The 6,117-nt window shown below is 62.1% G+C and overlaps 2 pseudogenes; both read left to right on the forward strand.

Moving 5' to 3' along the window:
- Window positions 1-1,057: 1,057 nt before the first annotated feature.
- Window positions 1,058-1,176, forward strand: LOC142861334 (uncharacterized; annotated as a pseudogene).
- Window positions 1,177-4,978: 3,802 nt separating this feature from the next.
- LOC142861335 (uncharacterized) lies at window positions 4,979-5,097 on the forward strand (annotated as a pseudogene).
- The last annotated feature ends 1,020 nt before the right edge of the window (window positions 5,098-6,117 follow it).

Genomic DNA, 6,117 nt, shown 5'->3' on the forward strand with positions numbered 1-6,117 from the left:
CTGCGGGCCTCGCTCTTCTGAATGCCGCTAGCTCGCCACCCACCCACGGGTGAACCTGGTCAGGGTGCTTTCTCTCAGGGGCAGACTCTTTTCCGGGCGGGCTACCGGTGTCTCTGTTTGCTCGTTTCTTTCTTCCATTTCGGGAAAGTCTTCCTTGCTGGGTGTGGAAATCTCCTATGCCTTCCCTCGCCTATTCTGTCAGCTTTAAAATTCTCTTTCAGTTGCCACCCTCACAGATGGATTAGGAAACTCTTTCCGGTGCACTCATTAGTGAAATGACCTCCAGGAAGCTGGAATCCAATATCTAATGGCCGATTTTTAGCGAGTCCACACGCCAGGGTGGTCGGGGTCCAATGCAGCCCCGGCCAGGCCCAGGCCCCTTGGACTGGGCCACAGGAGGACACGGAGGAGGGTCCCGGCCCCCACGAAGCGGTGCCGGCAGTTCTCCACGGGCTTGGGCGTTTTCCAGAGGTAGGAGATGGAGGGGACTGATTTCTTCAGCGCCCCCCAAACCACGCCACCCCACCCCACCCCACCCATGGGACACATCCCCAGAGAGAGACGCCCCATACACTGGCTGTGCCCCAGCCCTGGCCCGGGGGAATAGGCGGCAGCCCACCCACAGGGCGAGGGAAGGGGGGCGCAGCTGAAAGGGGTTGTGGGGGAGGGCGGCCCCTGGCTGGGGTCAAAGGGCGAGCGTCCCGCGCGTGCGCAGTCAGCGGCAGCGACGCGCTGGGGGTGGGCAGCGGGTAGGTGAAGGAGGCCGGGCGAGGAGACGAGGGGGGCTGGGAGGGCTCCACCTTGGCGAGTCCAGCCGTGGAGGCGCATGTTGTGTGAGTGTGAGTGAGTGTGAGTGTGTGTGTGTGTGTATAGAGAGACAGCCCCCCCGCCCCGCCCCGCCCCGCCCATCACCCCCGTCCCTGGGAGCCCGCGGGACCCGGCCGGCGAACTCAAACGGCCCAGCCCGGCCCGGCGCGGGGCCTGGGGCGGGAGGCGGCGGCGGGGAAGCCCAGAGAGGCTCGGCTTCTCGAGCGGGGCAGGGGCGCCCTCCGCCGCCGTCTAGGGCCACACCACCCTGAACGCCCCCGATCTCGTCTGGTCTCGGAAGCTAAGCAGGGTCGGGCCTGGTTAGTACTTGGATGGGAGACCGCCTCCGAATACCGGGTGCCACAGGCTGCTGCTTTTTTTTTTTTTTTTTTTTTTCTTGCCTCTTGTTCTGTCCCCTTTCTGGGAGCGCCGCGGCGGCCCGGGGTGGGGGTCACCCCCACCCTCAGCGCCCGCGCGGTGCCTGGCGCCCCAGCCCGCACCGTGGGGCCTCCTCTTGTCCCAAGCCGCGACACCGCGGCCACGCGGCAGCATGCGTGGCATCTGGACTGTCAGGTCTCAGACCAAAGGTCTGCTCTGTGGGAACCGACACGCTGGAGGAAACCTTGAGAGTCTGAGAGGGGAGGGAGTTCCAGAAGAAGGCCAGGATGTCATTTTGAGGGAGTATGTGACCAGAACTCGTCCCGTTGCTTTTGGGGTTCTATGGGCTACACGCAGGAATCTTTGGTGGTGGCACCTGATGTTGGGGGATCCGGAGTCACACCCAGACCTGCTCCACAGGCCTCCTTTTACTTTTCTCTTCGGATTCATTATTTTTAAAAAGTGTCTCTTACCTCTAGGATTGCATTTTCTTTTCTCTCTCTTTTCAAGCAGATGATGGGAGTACAAGTATTCAGGTGACATGTGTTGCCCGTGCCCCCCTCCCCCCTGTGTTCTTTTTTTTTTTTTTTTTTTTTGAGACAGAGTCTCGTTTTGCTGCCCAGGCTAGAGTGAGTGCCATGGCGTCAGTCTAGCTCACAGCAACCTCAATCTCCGGGCTCAAGCAATCCTGCTGCCTCAGCCTCCCGAGTAGTTGGGACTACAGGCATGCACCACCACGCCCGGCTGTGTTTTTCTATATATATTAGTTGGCCAATTAATTTCTTTCTATTTTTAGTAGAGACGGGGTCTCGCTCTTGCTCAGGCTGGTTTCGAACTCCTGACCTGGAGCAATCCGCCCGCCTCGGCCTCCCAGAGAGCTAGGATTACAGGCGTGAGCCACCGCGCCCGGCCCCCCCTGTGTTCTTATTCATATACCTCTCATGTTGTTCCAGCGTATTGTGGGGGTACCAATGTTAAGGTCGGGTGCCTTGCCCTCTCCAAGCCTCCCCCCTCGGGTCAGAGCTTCAAGTGCGCCCATCCCCCAGTCGGTGCGCACCCACCCCATGCCTAATGGATGTGTATGCCCCTCCCCTCCCCCCACCCGCCCGCCCGACACCCACCCGATGAAGGTGATTCCTCTCTGTCCACTTAGGCGTCCATCCGTTCGTACCAGTTTGCTGGTGAGCGCGCTCACGTGGTGCCCGTGTGTCCATTCTTGGGATTCTTGGCTTACTGGAACGGGTTCCAGCTCTGGCCAGGAGAACACGAGAGGCGCCCTCTCACCGCTGCTCCTCACAGCCGAATGGCACTCCGTGGTGTCCACGCGCCACATTTTATTGATGCACTCCTGGATGGATGGGCACTCGGGTCGCTTCCACGTCTTTGGGATTGTGAATTGTGCCCTAACTGTAACCCTAACCCTTACCCAGCCCGTCTCCTCTGCCCCTGCCTGACGCACTCCTCCCCGGCCAGGCCCGTCACTGTCCTGGGCCCCCGCCTGACCGGCTCCTCCCCGCCCGGCCGGTCACCGTCCTCTGCCCCTGCCTGACACGCTCCTTCCCGCCCGGCCTCTCACCGTCCTCGGCCCCTGCCTGACCGGCTCCTCCGTCGCCTGGGCCTTCCAAGGGCTTGGTGTGGATGCTGCTTCCAGGAAGCCCTCCAGAAACCCGGCAGCAGGGTGGCCGCAGCAGTCTCCAGCAGCCGTCCCTAAGTCGCGTGAGTGCGGGGGACGTGCCCCCGCTGTGCCGCGGGGGCCCAGCCTGGTGTCTTCCCTGAGGCCCTGCGGCTGCCGGCTGGGCTGCGGCTCCCCGCAAGGGGAGAGCCGCGGAGGTGGGGACCGCCTCCTGATGGGGACGTACACGCAGCTCTCCACGTCGGATTCCAGGGCTCTCTGTCCTGCCCGAAGGCCCAGCTGGCCTGCGGGTCCTTAGAGTGGCAAAAACCTCCGAAAACTGAGACTGAGGGTCCGGTGGGTGTCTGCACTTTTGTGCTGGGCACCCCAGGGAGGCCCGGGGGCTGGCTGGACAACGCGGTCTGCTCGGCCGCGGGGGGGGGGGGTTGGAGGAGCAACTGATGCCCTTTGCACTTTGGGTAGCAAGAGTCTGAGGTGTCTCTGAGCCCTGTGCCCTGTGGGGGCGGGGCGGGGGGGAGGAGGAGGAGGAGGAGGAGGAGGAGGAGGTGGGAAGGGCCGGGGCCTGCAGTCCTGTTCCCGGGGTGGCACGGCAAGTGGCTTCTTCCACAGGCTGCTTGGCCTGGGCTCCCTGCACCTGGGCCTTTGGAGGACCGGCCCTGTGCTTGCCAACACTTCCTGCAGGGACCCAGAGCTGGGAGGTGGCATCTCTCAGCCCTGGGTCGGGCAGAGCCCCAGCGGGCCATGCCCACAACCTCTCTCAGCACCGGTCCCCCAGAAGGCTCCTTTGGGACCAGGATTCTCTTGCGGTGACTCTTTAAGGTCTGGCCCCTGGATGGAGGGGCACCAGGAGTAGAGGAGCAGGAAGGGGAAGGGGGTGGCCATGCGAGGGGACACTTTGAGGCCAAGTCCCAGCTTCAGCCTGATCCTCCTGGGAACCCCGCTCTGAGACAAGGAGCCGGGCTTCGCATTCCCACAGCAGCCAGTCGTGGGCTGAGGACACCTGGGGCGTTGGGAACTCCCTGGCTTCTCCTGGGTTTAACGTCTAGAGCTGCTTGTGAATCGCGCCGCCACACACACCCGAGCGCAGGTGTCTTCCGCACAGACTGCGGGCCTCGCTCTTCTGAATGCCGCTAGCTCGCCACCCACCCACGGGTGAACCTGGTCAGGGTGCTTTCTCTCAGGGGCAGACTCTTTTCCGGGCGGGCTACCGGTGTCTCTGTTTGCTCGTTTCTTTCTTCCATTTCGGGAAAGTCTTCCTTGCTGGGTGTGGAAATCTCCTATGCCTTCCCTCGCCTATTCTGTCAGCTTTAAAATTCTCTTTCAGTTGCCACCCTCACAGATGGATTAGGAAACTCTTTCCGGTGCACTCATTAGTGAAATGACCTCCAGGAAGCTGGAATCCAATATCTAATGGCCGATTTTTAGCGAGTCCACACGCCAGGGTGGTCGGGGTCCAATGCAGCCCCGGCCAGGCCCAGGCCCCTTGGACTGGGCCACAGGAGGACACGGAGGAGGGTCCCGGCCCCCACGAAGCGGTGCCGGCAGTTCTCCACGGGCTTGGGCGTTTTCCAGAGGTAGGAGATGGAGGGGACTGATTTCTTCAGCGCCCCCCAAACCACGCCACCCCACCCCACCCCACCCATGGGACACATCCCCAGAGAGAGACGCCCCATACACTGGCTGTGCCCCAGCCCTGGCCCGGGGGAATAGGCGGCAGCCCACCCACAGGGCGAGGGAAGGGGGGCGCAGCTGAAAGGGGTTGTGGGGGAGGGCGGCCCCTGGCTGGGGTCAAAGGGCGAGCGTCCCGCGCGTGCGCAGTCAGCGGCAGCGACGCGCTGGGGGTGGGCAGCGGGTAGGTGAAGGAGGCCGGGCGAGGAGACGAGGGGGGCTGGGAGGGCTCCACCTTGGCGAGTCCAGCCGTGGAGGCGCATGTTGTGTGAGTGTGAGTGAGTGTGAGTGTGTGTGTGTGTGTATAGAGAGACAGCCCCCCCGCCCCGCCCCGCCCCGCCCATCACCCCCGTCCCTGGGAGCCCGCGGGACCCGGCCGGCGAACTCAAACGGCCCAGCCCGGCCCGGCGCGGGGCCTGGGGCGGGAGGCGGCGGCGGGGAAGCCCAGAGAGGCTCGGCTTCTCGAGCGGGGCAGGGGCGCCCTCCGCCGCCGTCTAGGGCCACACCACCCTGAACGCCCCCGATCTCGTCTGGTCTCGGAAGCTAAGCAGGGTCGGGCCTGGTTAGTACTTGGATGGGAGACCGCCTCCGAATACCGGGTGCCACAGGCTGCTGCTTTTTTTTTTTTTTTTTTTTTTCTTGCCTCTTGTTCTGTCCCCTTTCTGGGAGCGCCGCGGCGGCCCGGGGTGGGGGTCACCCCCACCCTCAGCGCCCGCGCGGTGCCTGGCGCCCCAGCCCGCACCGTGGGGCCTCCTCTTGTCCCAAGCCGCGACACCGCGGCCACGCGGCAGCATGCGTGGCATCTGGACTGTCAGGTCTCAGACCAAAGGTCTGCTCTGTGGGAACCGACACGCTGGAGGAAACCTTGAGAGTCTGAGAGGGGAGGGAGTTCCAGAAGAAGGCCAGGATGTCATTTTGAGGGAGTATGTGACCAGAACTCGTCCCGTTGCTTTTGGGGTTCTATGGGCTACACGCAGGAATCTTTGGTGGTGGCACCTGATGTTGGGGGATCCGGAGTCACACCCAGACCTGCTCCACAGGCCTCCTTTTACTTTTCTCTTCGGATTCATTATTTTTAAAAAGTGTCTCTTACCTCTAGGATTGCATTTTCTTTTCTCTCTCTTTTCAAGCAGATGATGGGAGTACAAGTATTCAGGTGACATGTGTTGCCCGTGCCCCCCTCCCCCCTGTGTTCTTTTTTTTTTTTTTTTTTTTTGAGACAGAGTCTCGTTTTGCTGCCCAGGCTAGAGTGAGTGCCATGGCGTCAGTCTAGCTCACAGCAACCTCAATCTCCGGGCTCAAGCAATCCTGCTGCCTCAGCCTCCCGAGTAGTTGGGACTACAGGCATGCACCACCACGCCCGGCTGTGTTTTTCTATATATATTAGTTGGCCAATTAATTTCTTTCTATTTTTAGTAGAGACGGGGTCTCGCTCTTGCTCAGGCTGGTTTCGAACTCCTGACCTGGAGCAATCCGCCCGCCTCGGCCTCCCAGAGAGCTAGGATTACAGGCGTGAGCCACCGCGCCCGGCCCCCCCTGTGTTCTTATTCATATACCTCTCATGTTGTTCCAGCGTATTGTGGGGGTACCAATGTTAAGGTCGGGTGCCTTGCCCTCTCCAAGCCTCCCCC

This window comes from Microcebus murinus, chromosome 16 (genome assembly GCF_040939455.1).
Source record: "Microcebus murinus isolate Inina chromosome 16, M.murinus_Inina_mat1.0, whole genome shotgun sequence".
NCBI lineage: Eukaryota > Metazoa > Chordata > Mammalia > Primates > Cheirogaleidae > Microcebus > Microcebus murinus.